The sequence below is a fragment of the Oryctolagus cuniculus genome, chromosome 7 (assembly GCF_964237555.1).
Source record: "Oryctolagus cuniculus chromosome 7, mOryCun1.1, whole genome shotgun sequence".
Lineage (NCBI taxonomy): Eukaryota > Metazoa > Chordata > Mammalia > Lagomorpha > Leporidae > Oryctolagus > Oryctolagus cuniculus.
Genome location: NC_091438.1, coordinates 119597086 through 119613175, shown reverse-complemented (window position 1 = coordinate 119613175; position 16090 = coordinate 119597086). Strand labels below are relative to the sequence as shown.

At 58.4% G+C, this 16090-nt stretch overlaps 1 long non-coding RNA gene across 1 annotated transcript; it reads left to right on the top strand.

The window, feature by feature from the left end:
* Positions 1-395: 395 nt before the first annotated feature.
* LOC138850324 (uncharacterized) lies at positions 396-11778 on the top strand. Its single transcript, XR_011390039.1, has 3 exons — positions 396-532; positions 10541-10854; positions 11540-11778. It is a non-coding gene; the product is annotated as an uncharacterized lncRNA (long non-coding RNA).
* Positions 11779-16090: the final 4312 nt, after the last annotated feature.

Genomic DNA, 16090 nt, shown 5'->3' with positions numbered 1-16090 from the left:
CCTCACAATTCCCTGAGCACTGTGCTCACCGGCTCTGCCCCATGTTCTGCTGGCCCCTGCCTGGAAGGGCCTCCTGGCCCTGCCTCTCCAGTGGCCCCGATGGGCCAAGCAGGCCCTCCCCAGCGGCCCTCGGGACTGCCCCTCCCTATCCCAGTCACAGCAGAGTTGCCTTGGGTCTTGTGCGACCCTGTTGCCCCAGCTGACCACAACTTTCAGAGGGGTGAGAACCACAAGGGAATGGCTCGTGCACGGCCGGCTGCGGGCCCTGGCCTGGCCTGGCCACTTGTTCTTTGGGAGCCTCAGTTGGCGCAGAGCTTGGCCAGCCACCAACAAGGCACCAGTACACCCTGGCTCTGGGCTGCTGGCCCATGCACGCGCCCTGTCCCTGCCTGTGGGGCGAGCCGGGGCTGCCAGCTCGCGCTCAGCTGTCCCCTGGCTTTCGGTTGCGTTTCTTCCCGCCTGCTCCAGTCCTCGGTTTCTCTTCTGTTGAACCGGCTGTCGTCACAGTTCCTCGCAGCTCGCTGGGTCAGGAGTGAGTGAGGGTTCAACTTCTGGGGCCGGGCCCGGGTTGGGGGGTGGATTTGCCAGTGGGCCACTTCCTCCTTGTGCCGTGCAGCTGGGAGCCAGGTCTGCGCTGGTGCCGGCCTCGGCCTCAGGCGTCCCCACCAAGCCAGCAAAAGCTGCCCCTTCGGAACAATTGCAGGCTTCAGCTGGGGCCCAGGGCTGACTGAGGGTGGAGGCTGAGGCTGTCGCTGCCATCTGGCAGTGTGTCCCCTTCCCCGACCCCTACCCCCGGCCGCCTCTCCTTTGTCCTCTCAGAGCCACAGTCACACCCACAGCCCAGGTCCTGGGGTTTGGCCTCCTCCAGAGCAGAGTCCCCCAGTCCTGGCAGCCCGGGCACTACCGGGCTCCATGTTCTGACAGGTCCTGAGGGAGTCGGGGTCTCAGAAGGTGGCCAGGGCCAGCCCTGACAACCTGAGAACTTGGGAAGCAGGCCCCGCCCCTGTGCCACCAGCTGGCCACGGTCAGGCAGCACTGCCTGTGCCTCTGCGTCCTCATCTGTGAAATGGGATAGCAGTACCTGCTCCACGGCACGTGAGGCCCACAGGAAATGATTTCTACACGGCTCTCGGGGCAGCAGGGCCCAGGACGTACGCCACAGGTGAGCTGTTACTTCTCCGCGTTGCGTCCTGTGGCTGGGCAGGGCAGGGACTACAAGCTCCACTGGCAGAAGGAAACGGAGGCCAGGGAGGGGGCCTCAGCCTCCTAAGAGCCACATGGCCACAACTTGTGGCTGGGCTTCGCTCCTGGCATCCACTGCGCCAGCTGTCAAGCTCCAATCTGCTGGGGCTCAGAGCGCCTCCTGCCTGCTGGGCCCTGGAGGGATCCGGACCCATGGGACCGGACTGGACAGCTCAGGGCCACCGGGGAGGAGAGCTTGGGCCTCACTGTGTGCAGATGCTTTACATCCAAGCTCAGACAGGTCAGGACACCATCCTGGGTCACCCATTGTCTCCCGGACACAGACATTTTGAGGACCCTGAACAGGGCCACCGACCAGGCATCTACTTGCTCTGAGACTTTTAGAAGGAAACCCCCAAGCTTGGGCATCCATTCTCCTCTCTGCCCGCAGCCTGAGGCCTGGCCCTGCCCCTCACAGCCTTCCGGCCACCCTGCCACCCAGCGCAGTCAGAGGAAGTCTTGGTGGCCCCAAAGAACGTGGCTCGCCCTTCCCACTGGCGGACAGCAGGGAGACAGCCTGAGAGCTGGAACTTCTCCCCTCCTCTTCCCTCTATCCAGCAGGGGGGGCACTGTCCTCCTGACCCTCAGGGAGCTTGTGGCGAGGCCCAAGGCACTTCCTGGGTCGCGTTTCACTGCTCCTGGGGGGAAATGCTGCCAGCCAGTCCTCACTGGGGGAGTTGGGGTGTCCCCAGGCAGGCATGGCCACGTGCTGCCCACCCCCCACCCCGAGACCCTGCCAGCCCGGCCCAAGGCCTCAGGGTGTGCAGCAGCAGAGAGCTGGGGTCCATAGGGCTGGCCAATGACTGTGTGGCCTCCCCAGGGCACTCACACAGCTGAGTGTGTGGACTCCACTTGCCCCCACCCTGAGGTCACCAGGCCCGGCTTTCCCTTGGCGTCCATCCTCAGTGGCCTCAGAGGGCCGGCTGCTGAGCCTGTCCCAGCCACCCGGGGACCACACCCACAGTGGCCTTGCTCCCAGCAGTGCCCGCAAGAGGCCCTGGCCAGCCCAGTCCCCGGCAACAACTCAACCCTCCTGGGGGTCCTCCACTCCTTGCAGAGGCTCCAGTGCACCCCTTCTCCCCACAGGGAGTCCCCTGCCCCTGCCTAGGGGTCCCCCCCCCCCAATCTGGGAGATTGGGGCTCCTCCTGTGCTCCTGGCCTGGTGATTGACACTGGTTCAGCACCCCTCCCTGGCCGGCTGCACACACACAGCCAGCAGGAAATGGTCCCGAAGGTGCAGGAGCCCCAGCACCTCCCCCACCCCCACCTCTGCCTGGAATCTCCTCTGGCCTCGCAGAAAGTCGCTTCAATAATTTATTTGGACGTTATCACAAGCCCGTGCTAGTGCGGGTAGGAAGGGCGCCGTGGCTGGAATGACAAGTGGAGCAGCCGTGCTCACCTGGACGCTGCCGGGGGAAGGGCAGTAGGGCCGCTGTCCCTGGCTTCGGCATCTTGCACCGCCAGGCTCATCTGTGGGTGGGTGGGTGGGTGAAGAACCATCTCTCCTGTCTCTCTCCAGCAGCCAAGTGATGAAGGGACCCCCTCCCCCGCCAGTGCCCTGGGCCCCAGGGGTCCTGCTGCTTCAGGGTCCTTCTCCCCTTCCTCCTCGCCGGCCAGGCACTCTCCACTGCGCCCAGATCCACCCAGAACGGCCAGAGGCCTGCTCTGTCTTCTTCCCTCCCTCCCTCCTTGGCTTCTCCAAGGCAAGATGTGAACATCCGGGCACGGCTGTGAGCGAGACAGGTCCCAGTCCTCGAGGGGCTGTGACAGTGTGCGTGGACAACAGGCAACAGCCAGTAAGATGAGCCACTGGGAGGCTGGAGCACTGGCTGCAGGGAAGGGAGGGGGAGGTGCAGGGGCAGAGTGGCAGACACAGGGACCGGGCAGGTGGGCGTGGAGACACAGAGAGGCGCTGACTGCAGAGAAGGGCAGGGCAGTCACGGCCTGTGGGCCTGCTCAGGGGTTTGATGTCCATTCTGCGTGGGGTGGGAAGTCATCCGGAGGAGTTAAGCTCCAGCGGCGAGTGATGCTGCGCTTCTGTTAACACACAGAGCGCCAGGGGAGCAGCGGGAGGGCCGGCTGGGGCCGCCACGTAGGAGTGGCTGTGGCTTTGACCTGCCTTCCCGTGTGAGGCCCTCCCACTGACGACCACGCGTAGTCTGAAGGTGGCTGGGCCTGGGATGGGACGCCCTGAGCACCACACAAGCGAGGAGGGTCGGCTGCACTCCGCACACAGCTCACTGGCAGCCCGGCACACGCTCTGATCAAATATTTAGCTCCTTGAGAGCCCTGCCTGCAATATTAATGTGGCGGCCAGAGGCCCTGGCAGCAGCCACGCCGAGGCCTCGCCCGGAGAAACGTGAGCCCTGCTGGCCCCTGAGTGGCACAGAGACGCTACAGGAGAACCTCTGCGCACACTTGTACTCCGAAACGTTCCATTGCTGGCGTCCGCACGGCGTCCAGGGACTTCTTCCAAGTTTATATAGCTTTCCCTGCTGAGGCTGTCTTCTAGAAATCGGGATGAAGAAAACCATCGCAAGTGTGGAGAAAGCTTCGTGCTTAAGAATTGTCATCTATTATTGATAATCATAGGAAGAAATCCCCAAATTCCCACCCATGAGATGGGTGAGGGCGATAGTAGCACATGTCCTTGGCAGAACATTTAAAATGATGCTGCCAAAAAAAAATGTGTTAATTTGTGAGACCATTATTGTGGTATCATTAATGAAAAAAGGCAGGGTAAGAAAACGCGGTATCTAGTGTACCACAGTTGCTAAGGTAACTTTAAGCTGGGACACATGTCTTTGTCTCTCAGGCTTCTGTTTCCTTGTGTAAAAAATCCACACAGCTCTCATCATGGGGCTCACAGGTTAAGGCACAGCCTGCTATGCCAGCCTCCCAGGTAGGCACTGGTTCCAGTCCCGGCTGCCCCGCTTCAGATCCAGCTCCCTGTTAGTGAACCTGGGAAAACAGCGGAAGATGGCCCCAGTCCTTAGGCCCCTGCCTCCCACCTGGGAGACCCAGATGTCGTCACAGGCTCCTGGCTTCAGTCTGGCCCAGCCCTGGCCCTTGTGGTCATTTGGGGAGTGAACCAGTGGATGGAAGATCTATCTCTAGGTGTCTCCCTCTCTCTGTGTAACTCTGCCTTTCAAATAAATATAAATCATTAAGAAAATAAGAATAAGCTGGCGTTTAGACATGGCCTAGCACTCTGTCCATCACACAGTGGCCAAGCAAGTTGAGACCGGAAGACACTGTCCTGTACTGCGGGCGATCTGCTGTGTAAGCCGTAGGATGCTGAGTATTTTTCATTTCCTTCATTCTCTTCTGTTTCCTTTGCTTTTTACAACACGGCAGGTTATTTACACAAGGACACTATTTCTAACAACCTTTATTTTATCCATTTGCCAAATATTTGCTGAGTGCCTACAATGCACCGAGCACCATCGTAGGCTTTGAGATTCGAAGATGGACGAGACAGGTGGGAATCTCTGCCTCTGTTGAGCTTACGCTGGGCACAGTGAAGAGCAGGGCTAGTAACTCAGTACGCCGTGCCGCTGTTGGAAGGTACTAACGGCAACCGCGGGCAAAGGAAGGCAGGGATGGAGACTGGGGCAGGCGCAGCGCTCCTGCGTCCCATACCAGAGGGCCTGGGTTCGAGTCTCAGCTCCACTTCTGAGTCCAGCTTCCTGCTGATGCACGGGTGGTGGCTCCAGTGCTTGAGCCCCTGCCCCCACGTGGGAGGCACTGCTTGGGTTCCAGGCTCCTGGTTCAGCCTGGCCCAGCCCTGGCTATCACAGGCATTTGGGATTGAACCAGAACATGGGCCATCTCTCTCCCTGCCCCCTCTCTGCCTTTCAAATGAATAAAATTTTTTAAATAAAATAAGGAGGGTGGTGGGTGAGCCGGGCATATCCTTGCTGTGCAGGGCTGGCCCTGAGGTGGGCACGGGCAGCTAGGGAGCAGGGGGATGTAACTCAGAGAGAGGACAGGGCCTGGGGATCACAGTCAGGATGTTGGTTTTGTCCCAGTGAGCTGGGCCAGACCATTGTAAACTCAGGAGGGGGCTGAACCCACTCGCTGTCGGGTCATAGGGACACAGACAGAGAGGAGGATGCCGGCAAAGGCGGTGAGATCCCAGGCCCGCGTGGGAGACGTGAGGACAGAGGAGCCCGTGGAGCTGCGGGTGGGTGTGGGAGGACAGAGAATCTTTCAGGACGATCCTGAGGTTTCCGCCTGAGCCGCTGGAAGGAGCAGCTGTCCCTGTGGATCAACCAGGGGATGAGGGGGGAAAGGAGTCTCCTGGAAAATGAAAGAGGGCAGAGAGAGGGAGGGAGGGAGGGAGGAGGAGAAAGAGAGAGAGGCGCTCGATGTGTGCGGCTCCCGGGGCACCTGGGTGGAGGCGGGGAGGCGGCCCTGGGCATCAGGGGAACCTGAGTCTTGAGTGCTGAGAAGCGGCCCACAGCTGGGCGAGGGAAACGCTGGCCTCCCCGGACACACCCGCCTGCTCCTCCGATGGCAGTGGGCTCGCTGGGTCCCAGCAGCCCTACTGCGACTGCCCCCTGAGCACGACTCCCCACCGCAGCCTTCCTGCCAGAGGGCCCTTCCCTGTGCCCTCACACCTGCAGCACAGGGGCAGGGGGAGCCCTGCCGTGGCCGGCACAGTGGGAGGAAGTCCACCTCCTGGACCGCTGGAGTCCTCCCCGCCCGCCCCACCTTCCCATCTGCCTTCCCACCCCCAGCAGGGCCCACCCAGGCTTCCTGGAGACCCCTGCCCTTGCCTGGGGAGGCCCCACGGGGTGGGGGGCAGGAGGAGCACTGGGCTTAGGGAGAGTCCGTGTGCACTGTTTTGTGCCTTAGCCTGTACCCTCTGTCCCCCTCCCTCCAGCAGCAACCTCCCACCCATTCCCTACGCCCCCTCTACCCACCCATGTATCCAAGACCTATGGGCCCGCATGCACCCCTGCCTTGCCCGCAGGCCAAGCACACCTGCTCCTGGCTGCCGCCTCCTAGCCTGTGCTTCTGCCCTCCCTGAGTCTCGGCCTGACCCCGCCCCTGTAAAATGCAGGTGCCCAGCAATGGCTGCTGGGAGCGGCACAGGACACTTAGGTGTGACATCCCCTCCGGTCCTCTGCAGGGCAGCGGGGCAGCTTCCTCTGGGGCATCCCCAGTCCCCAGCCTGTCCCTCCCACCCCCACCTCCCCGCTCCTTAAGCACAGATGGGAAGAGGGGGCAGGGTGGAGAGGAAGGTGCCCAGCGGGGAGCTGGCAGCTGCTTCTCATCCGGAACCTCCCGCTCAGGAGCACACGAACTGGTGCCCTTCTGGGAAGGGTGGGAGGGGAGCCGAAAGGCTGCGGATGAGGCACACAGGTCAGCGCTGGGGCTCGGGCAGCAGCCCACAGGTGAGGGAGCGTCCTGGAGCTGCGGTCCCGGCCAAGAAAGGACCCATGGACACCTGCTGTCCTACGCAAGGGCCTTGTGATGGTGGCGACTTTCGTTTGCTTATCCTGGTGGGATAACAGGGTAAATGGCAGGGGCCAGGCAATCATTTCAGGGAGGAAGAAACGGAGCATCAGACTGAGCAGTGCACAGGGCCAGCGCTGTGCACAGCAGGTGAAGCTGCTGCCTGAGACGCCAACATCCCATGGGAGCGCTGGTTTGAGTCCCGGTTGCCCCATTTCCATCCAGCTCCCTGCTAATATACCTAGGAAGGCAGTGCTTGGCCCCTGCCACCTATGTAGGAGACCTAGATGGAGTTCTAGGTTCCTGGCTTTGGCCTGGCACAACCCTGGCTGTTGCAGTCATTCGGGGAGTGAACCAGTAGATAGAAAATCTCTTTCTCCTTTTTTGTAACTTTGCCTTTCAAGCAAATAAAATAAATCTTTTAAAAAAATGAGCAATGGGCACATTTCCCCTCCACCAGGGTCTCTGCCGAAGCTCCCCTCCAGGGCCTGGCGGGGCTGGGGGGCTGGGCCAGGCTGGCTACCATGGTTCTCCTTGCCCAGCGGGCTCAATCCCGCTGCACAGAATGAAGATGGCTACAGCCCCTCTGAGTGTGGGAGCAGGGAGTGGGAGATAGACTCTCTGGGTGACCCTCAGTGCCCCTGAGCCTTGTGAGCCACTGTCCCTGATCCAGGATTGGACTTAATGATGCACCTGCCAACTCCACAGGCTGGATGTGGCTGCCCAGAACAAGACAGGATGCCCTGAAACTCAGGCACCACACCTGTGCATCCAACCAACCACGGATTGGAAGTATTCACAAAAAATAATGTGTCAGTACTGAACAGGTACAGAATTGGGTTTGCTTTTTGTATATTTTATTTATCTATTTTCATTTTATTTGAAGGATAGAGAGGGATCCATCTGCTGGTTCACTCCCCAAATGCCTGCAATAGCCAGGGCTGGGCCAGTGGAAGCCAAAAGGCAGGAACTCTATTTGGGTTTCCCACATGGATTGCAGGGACCCAAGTCCTTGAGCCGTCGCCTGCTGCCTCCCAGGGTGAGCGTCAGCAGGAAGCTGGACTGGAAGTGGAGTGGCTGGGACTCAAGCCAGGTCTACAAAAATGGGCTGTGAGTGCCCAGGCAGCAAACACTCACCCTCAGAGTCTCTTTCTTGTCATCATTCCCTGAACAATGCAGGATGAGTGGGCCTCAAAATATCCGTGGGAAAATAGAATTAAAAGTTTGTTTAGGGGGAGGGGAGAAGGAATATTATCCACAAACTAGATTTAATCCACTCAAAGCTAATTAAAAATAAACACTAACAGAAAATAAGAAAAATGAAAATTAGTAAATACATGTGAGTTCATTTTGGTGCGGTGCTGGGCTGGGGGAACTTTGAGGGCTGGCATCTGACTTTTCTCTGGGCCCCTGGCACTCGGCACAGACCCTGGTACAGAGTGGGCTCCAGGGAATAGTTGATGAATGTGTGGGTAGATGAGTGACCACATGGAAAAATGGATGGATGGACAGATGGACGGATGGATAGAGGCATTCCGACTTCCTGAGGTGTTACTGAATATTTTTTTAAGAAAAGCTTTACTAACATGTTAATATTTCAGCAAAGTTATTGCAACGGGTTGAAAAGGCAGACAGACATACTAGTACAGGCTATAAAGTAACAAAGGAGTCTGGTACGATGAAAATATCGCAGAGTTGCGGGATTCACTGAATAACTAATAGGCACAGCAAGGAGCTACATCTGAACAGTCAGATCCAGTATCAGCGCCTACAACCTCGCTGGAAGTACAACCTTCCACGGCTTCATCCTCTCCTCACACACTTTCTCCGAGGGACGACACTGCCCTCGAGTCCCAGAGGAGCGCAGGGGCAGCCCCCAGAGCACACAGCAGGCCAGCGCCGCGGCTCACTAGGCTAATCCTCCGCCTGCGGCACCGGCACACCGGGTTCTAGTCCCGGTCGGGGCGCTGGATTCTGTCCCGGTTGCCCCTCTTCCAGGCCAGCTCTCTGCTGTGGCCCGGGAGTGCAGTGGAGGATGGCCCAAGTCCTTGGGCCCTGCACCCCATGGGAGACCAGGAGGAGGCACCTGGCTCCTGGCTTCGGATCAGCGTGGTGCGCCGGTCGCAGCACGCCTGCCGCGGTGGCCATTGAGGGGTGAACCAATGGCAAAGGAAGACCTTTCTCTCTGTCTCTCTCTCTCACTGTCCACTCTGCCTGTCAAAAAAAAAAAAAAAAAAAAAAGCGCACACGGCAGAGGGAAAGCTGCACAACTAGGACTTGAGAGCTTTGCAGGGGCGATCGCTGACCTCACAATGGGAATCAATCCTGCTGCACGCAAGGGAGGTGCGGGGATCCCAAGGTTTGTCAGGAAGGTCGTTAAAAATCAGCTTATACAGAATCATTCCTATCGAATTGTCATTTCTCTTAAGTTACATTTGTAACAAACTATAATGAAAATATTTATTACACTCGCTTATTACACATTCAGGGACATTTATGTGTTTGATGGTTTAGCGTCCGTTTTATCATGGACACACACGACATCTTCCCAACATTCAAGGTGGTGCAGCAGTGACAGAAGTCGCTCCGAGTTACTGGGCACTGCTTTGATTAGGGGTCATCGCTATAGTAAAACAGAGCCTCAGTTTCAGGAACTGAACAGCAGAAACAGATCTCACAAGATGTGAGTCACGGCAAAACTGGGAGCTCTCTGCAACCTGGGAGACGCGTTAGCAGAACCGCAGGCCTGGCCACTCCCAGCACAACCCTGGAGAGAAGCCTGCCGCTCACTGGACGCCAGCTGAGACAGGACTCGCCCAAGGCTACGGCTACCTGGGGGCGGCCCAAGGAACAAACACAGCCAACTGTCCTGGTGCAGGCAGGAAACAAACTTTGCACTGGGCTGACCCACGCATCTTGTCTTCAATGGCTTTAATTTTTTTTTTTAATTTTTTTTTTTGACAGGCAGAGTTAGACAGTGAGAGAGAGAGAGACAGAGAGAAAGGTCTTCCTTCATTGGTTCACTCTCCAAATGGCCGCCACGGCCGGCACGCTGCGCCGATCTGAAGCTAGGAGCCAGGTGCTTCCTCCTGGTCTCCCATGTGGGTGCAGGGCCCAAGCACCTGGGCCATCCTCCACTGCACTCCCTGGCCACAGCAGAGAGCTGGACTGGAAGAGGAGCAACCGGGACAGAACCCGGCGCCCCAACCGGGCGCTGCAGGTGGAGGATTAGCCTAGTGAGCCGCTGCACCGGCCGTCTTCAATGGCTTTAAATTAGAGAAAGGGGAGCACTTTATTGTGTTTGCTCAGAACCTAACCCTAAGGTTACAGAGCCCTACACAGGTTAGAGACACAAGGTGGACGCAGAGCGACCGGAGGTCCTTGGAGTGCATGGCACCGTGGCTCTGCAGCAGAGACAAGGAGTGACGCTCTGGAGAGCAGGCAGGGACAGACAAGGGTCCCGGCTGGAGGGACCCTTGTCATAATGAGTCTCCATGCATAAGAAAACACTACAGGCTGTTAAACAGGCCAGACGGCCTGCAAGGAAGGGCTGGCCCAAGCTTCTCCACTTCTGCGTACAGGTTCTTCCGGTTTCTTCGAACTGCTGCCGATCAAGCCGGTTCTCCAGCTCCGCGGGGACCTTGGTCTGGAACCGGCAGCGGGTGCCACTGCTGTGGTCTCGCTGAATGACACCAGCACCTGCTGCGGCCTCCTGGGGAGGGCTGCCCCGGCCGCGCCGACTCCTCTGCCCTCCAGCTGCTGTCGCGCCACCGTCACCTTCACTTACGCCCTACTGCAAAAGACTTCCCTGAAAATGAGCTCTGTGTTGTTACAGGTCATGGGAATGGAAAGGGAACCGGAATGTCGGAGAGAAGAGTCCAGAGTGTCCTGGTGGTGAGCAGGAGGAGCAGGACGTGAGCCCAGGAGACGGAGGGAGAGTGGAGGGCCTGCACCTGCCGGGGCCCCAAGCAGGCCTGGGCCTCCGAGCAGAGCTCTGGGCACGGGCGCCGGCGGTGTTGGTTCTGTCCTCCTTGCTGCTTTCTCTGGTGATCCACGTGATGCCTCCTCCTGGTGAAAGCTTCCACGCACCACAGCACGGCCCCCAGAAAAAATGACGTCACTGCAGACCCCCACTGCAGACCCCCACAGGTAAGGTTCAGGCAAACCCCGCTCAGACATCTCTCCATGCACCTAATGTGGATGCTCGCGCAGCTATGTGGGCTACTCCCGTGACACCCGACACAAGCCACTCCTCCCCACACCAGGCCACCTCCCAGTGTCATCACTCAACACCTCCATCCTCATTCAGAAGGGGAAGGGATTTAGCTCACAGATGGGAGTCCACTGGCCCACAGGTCTCTGCTCTCTCTCTCTCTCTCTCTCTCTCTCTCTATATATATATATATTTATTTATTTGAAAGGCAGAGTTACAGGGAGAGAGGGACAGAGAGAAGTCTTCCTTCTGCTGGTTCACTCCCCAAATGACCACAATGGCCAGGGCTGAGCCAAGCCAAAGCCGAGTCAGGAACTTCCTCCAGGTCCCCCCTGTGGGTGCAGGGGCCCAAACCCTTGGACCATCTTCTACTGCTTTCCCAGGCCATTAGCAGGGAGCTGGCTCAGAAGAGGAGCAGCTGAGACACAAACCAGTGCCCATATGGGATGCTGGTGGCACAGGCAGCAGCTTTACTCTCTACACCACAACTCTGGCCCCATATTTCCTTTTTAAAAATATCTAGTTGGGGCCGGCGCTGTGGCACACTAGGTTAATCCTCCACCTGTGGCGCCGACATCCCATATGGGCCCTGGGTTCTAGTCCCAGTTGCTCCTCTTCCAGGCCAGCTCTCTGCTGTGGCCTGGGAAAGCAGTGGAGGATGGCCCAAGTGCTTAGGCCCCAACACCTGCATGGGAGACCAGGAAGAGGCACCTGGCTCCTGGCTTCGGATCAGCACAGCCCTGGCCATTGCGGTCGTCTGGGGGGTGAACCATCAGATGGAAGACTTTTCTCTCTGTATCTCTCACTGTCTGTAACTCTACCTGTCAAATAAATAAATAAATAAATAAATCTTTAAAAAATATCTAGTTATTGGGGCTGGTGTTGTGGTGTAGTAGGCTAAGCCTCTACCTGCGGTGCTGGCATCCCATATGGACACCAGTTCATGTCCCAGCTGCTCCTCTTCTGATCCAGATCTCTGCTATGTCTGGGAAGGCAGAGGAAGATGGCCTAAGTGCTTGGGCCCCTGTACCCGCGTGGGAGACCTGGAAGAAGATACTGGCTCCTGGTTTCCAATAGACTCAGCTCCAGCCATTGCAGTCATTTGGGAAGTGAACCATCGGATGGAAGACCTCCCCCACCCCCCCCAATCTGTAACTCTGCCTCTCAAATAAGTAAATAAAATATTTTAAAAATTTAGTTATTTAAGTTATTTGGGAGGCAATGAGACAGAGAAGAGCAGAGAGAGAGAGAGAGAGAGAGCTGCCATCTGCTGGTTCACTCCCCAAATGCCCTTAATAGTCAGGACTGGGCCAGGCAGCAGCCAGGAGATGGGAACCCAATCCAGTCTCTGACATGGGTGGCAAGGACCCAGGCACTTGATCCATCACCTGCAGCCTCCCAGTGTGTACACCTGCAGGAAGCTGGACAGGAAGTGGAGCTGGGACTGAAACCAGGCCCTCGCGTCTGGGATGTGGGCATCTCAGGAATTTTTTTAAGGATTTATTTTTTATTTATTTGAAAGACAGAGTTACAGAGAGAGGTAGAGACAGGGAGAGAGGTCTTCCATCTGCTGGTTCACTCCCCAGATGGCCCCTGGATGCAGGGGCCCAAAGACTTGGGCCATCTTCTATTGCTTTCCCAGGCCATAGCAGAGAGCTGGATTGGAAGAGGACCAGCCAGGACTCGAACCGGCGCCCATATGGGATGCTGGCACTTCAGGCCAGGGCTCTAATGCACTGTGCCACAGCGCCAGCACCCCCACCCAGGAAGCAGGTTTTTTTTTTTTTTTTATCTTTTGACAGGCAGAGTGGACAGTGAGAGAGAGACAGAGGGAAAGGTCTTCCTTTTGCCGTTGGTTCACCCTCCAATGGCCACCGTGGCCAACGCGCCGGCGCATCGCGCTGATCCAAAGCCAGGAGCCAGGTGCTTCTCCTGGTCTTCCATGTGGGTGCAGGGCCCAAGCACTTGGGCCATCCTCCACTGTACTCCCGGGCCACAGCAGAGAGCTGGCCTGGAAGAGGGGCAACTGGGACAGAATCCGGCGCCCCGACCTGGAGTAGAACCCAGTGTGCCGGTGCCACTAGGCGGAGGATTAGCCTGTTGAGCACGGCGCTGACCCCCAGGAAGCATTTTAAGCACTGCACCCAATGCCTACCCCTGCTCTCCTTCTTAAAGGAATGAATCTCCTGGAAGCAAAGAAGCAGAGAATTGCGAGTCTTGCGTGGAGCGCGTGAATGGATGACTTCTCAGTGTTGCGTTTAGCGTGCTCCATACCCCACAGGCAGCCTGTGCACCAGGTCTGTGCCCTTTCCTCCGAAGAGCTTGAGCAAGAGAGCGTCGGTGCCTCCCGCGACTCGGGCCCTGGCAGGTGCGAAGCGAGCAGAGACTCCACATGTGCTCCGCCCAGGGCTTGCTCATTTGTGCCACTGCCATTGCCAGGACATGAACGAGTCCCATCTGGCCCAGGGGGTCCCCGGACAAGGCCAGAGGCCACGGGGCGCACAGCCGCTGCAGCCAGGCCACAGGCTTCTGAGGGGGAAATGAGTGTGGCTCAGGGCTTTCAGGTGTCTGTGCCTTGGCAGGAGCTGACTGATAGACCAGGGCGCATGGCCGAGCTGCTCGAGCTCTCTGGGACCTGAAGAACAAGGGTAGGAACGAGAGACTCAGTGAAGTGGCTCACAGGCTGTCCAGTGTGTAGTGAGCGCTCTGCGCCGGCTGTTCGTGCACGACCTTCAAGGGATGTTTGCGAACCATGCAGCCCGCGAGCGAGCGCTGCAGTGAACTTGGTGCGTTCCCGCAGGCACTGCCTGGATGGCTAGGACGGCGGGTTATCACAATCTCCGCGATAAGGAAGGGACTGTGCTGTCAGAGGGCGTGCACAGAGCACATGCCAAAGCCTCTGCCCGAGTCTCGTCATGCCAGGCCAGTTCCCCTCTGGCTCCCAGCCAGGGGCAGGGGTCCTGGAGGCCAGGATTAAGGAGCCTCAGTGGTCAGCAAGTGTTTATGGAACTCCTCCCGTGTGGGGTGTCTGGCACACAGCAAGTGCTTACTAAGTAGTAGTCACTAATTTTTTTTTAAGATTTATTTATTTGAAGGTCAGAGTGACAAAAAGGGGAAGAGAGCAAGAAATTTTTCCATCAGCTGGTTCACTCCCCAAATGGCTGCAACAGCCAGGGCTGGGCCAAGCTGAAGCCGGGAGCTTCTTCCGGGTCTCCCATGTGGGTGGCAGGAGCCCAAGCACTTGGGCCGTCTCCCTCTGCTTTCCCAGGTACATTAGCAGGGAGCTGGATGGGAAGCAGAGCAGCTGGGACTCGAACCGGGGCTCATATGGATGCTGGTTTCCAGGTGGCGGCCTAACCCACGGTACCTCGGTGTCGGCCCCTAGCAATCACTATCAATCTTGTTATTGTGTTTTGCCAGTTTTCACTTCATTCGTCAATCTGCTTTTCCAACATCTGCCGAGAGCACCGAGTTCTGGGGACGCAAAGGTGAGGAGGTGTGTCCCCTCCCCCCGGAGGGCTGGTCTGGAGCTGACTGCCATGCATCCTAGTTCAGGGTCAAGGGCAGAAGATGTGGAATGAGCTGGCCTGAGCCTGAGTCCCAACCCTCTTACTTGCCACAGTGCGACCCTGGACAAGCTGCTTACCCTGGCCGCGATTCATCCGTAAAATGGGAATGTTAGTGACGCTCAGGAGGTGGCCGGGTATACAGGCAGAGCTCCCAGAAGGCCGCGGGGCCCACAGCGAGCACTCAGTGGGCTCTGTCGGCCGTGACTACTGTTCGCAAGGTTCCACAGTGTGACCTGGAGGGAGCTGGGGGACTCAGGGCCTGCGGGCAGCAGCACCGCCCGCCCCGGGAGCTGACGGCCTGGAGGGCCGTGCTGAGGAGCCTTCTGAAATGGAATCTGACTCCAGGAAGCAAAGCCCTGAGCGATTAGAACCGCTGGCGTGAGCGAGAGAGGGGAGGGCGGGGGTGCGCGGGTCACCTGCCGGCCATCCCTGAGCCAGCCTGAGCAGCTGGTGTTACAGACAGGGGGCTCAGCCCCCGGGAGCAGGGGCGGCGGGCCTAGGCTAGAGCTGCTGGCCTGTCCCAGGCTGCCCACTTCCTGCCGCCCTGGGGGAAGCAGAGGAGCCCGCCTGCGCCGCTCCCTCCGGGGGCTCAGAAGCTGGATTTAAGCCGCGTGGAGGCAGCCGGGTGAGCTGTGAGTTGGGGCTGGTGAGTGTGCTTGTGTGGTGTGAATGCGGCGCAGTCAGCAGATACAGAGCCGCGCTGGAAGCCGAAGCGGGGAGCACTTGTCTTTTTTCCCTTAAAAAGGCATGATTTTTAAATATATATATACACATATATATACTGCAAGCAAACAGCCCTCCGGGTGGATTTTGCTTCTCTACTGCTGACATTGGGAAATGCCAAACAAAGCCGGGCTCAGCTCTCCTTGGGCTGTGCCTCCGGCAGAGGGGACCCTCTGCTGCCTCTCAGGAAGACGGGCCGACGCTGCAGCTCGGGGCACAGGGCTGCTGACGCCTTGGGAAATGTGGCTTTCCAGCCTGTGTGGACATGGGCTCTGGCACGCAGACCCCAGCCCAGCCTTCCCCACCAGAGACCAGCAGCCCACTCCACAAGCGGTCTGTTCTACCCTAAAACCCAAGACGCCAAATCTGTATTTTAGGGTCCTCCCTCCCCGAGGCCTGCGGTCTTGAGGCTCGCATACAGAGGGTGCCTATTCGAGTCGTTTTGGCCCATGGAGGCCGATGACGTTTGAGGCTGACCCAGCACTTGAATCCCCTTCCACCTGCCGGGAACCAGGACACCCAGAGGTTTCCTCTCCTGCCCTTGAAACGTGGCATGGATTCTGCTCGGCTACGCTGAGGCCTTGACTCCCGGAGGAGGGACCCAGAGCAGCGAGGAGCGTGGAGCTGGCGGCCAGAAAGGTGACTGTGGTGGGGAAGTGGGTGGGCTCCGGGACTGCCAGTTGGGGTGGGCACTGGGACGACCAGCTAGGGTGGGCGCTGGGACGGCCAGCTGGGGTGGGCACTGGGACGACCAGCTAGGGTGGGCGCTGGGACGGCCAGCTGGGGTGGGCGCTGGGACGGCCAGCTGGGGCGAATCTCAGCCTTTCTGTGCCTCCATTTCCCTATCTACAACACAAGTTAACTCTGAGCTCGTGAGGGC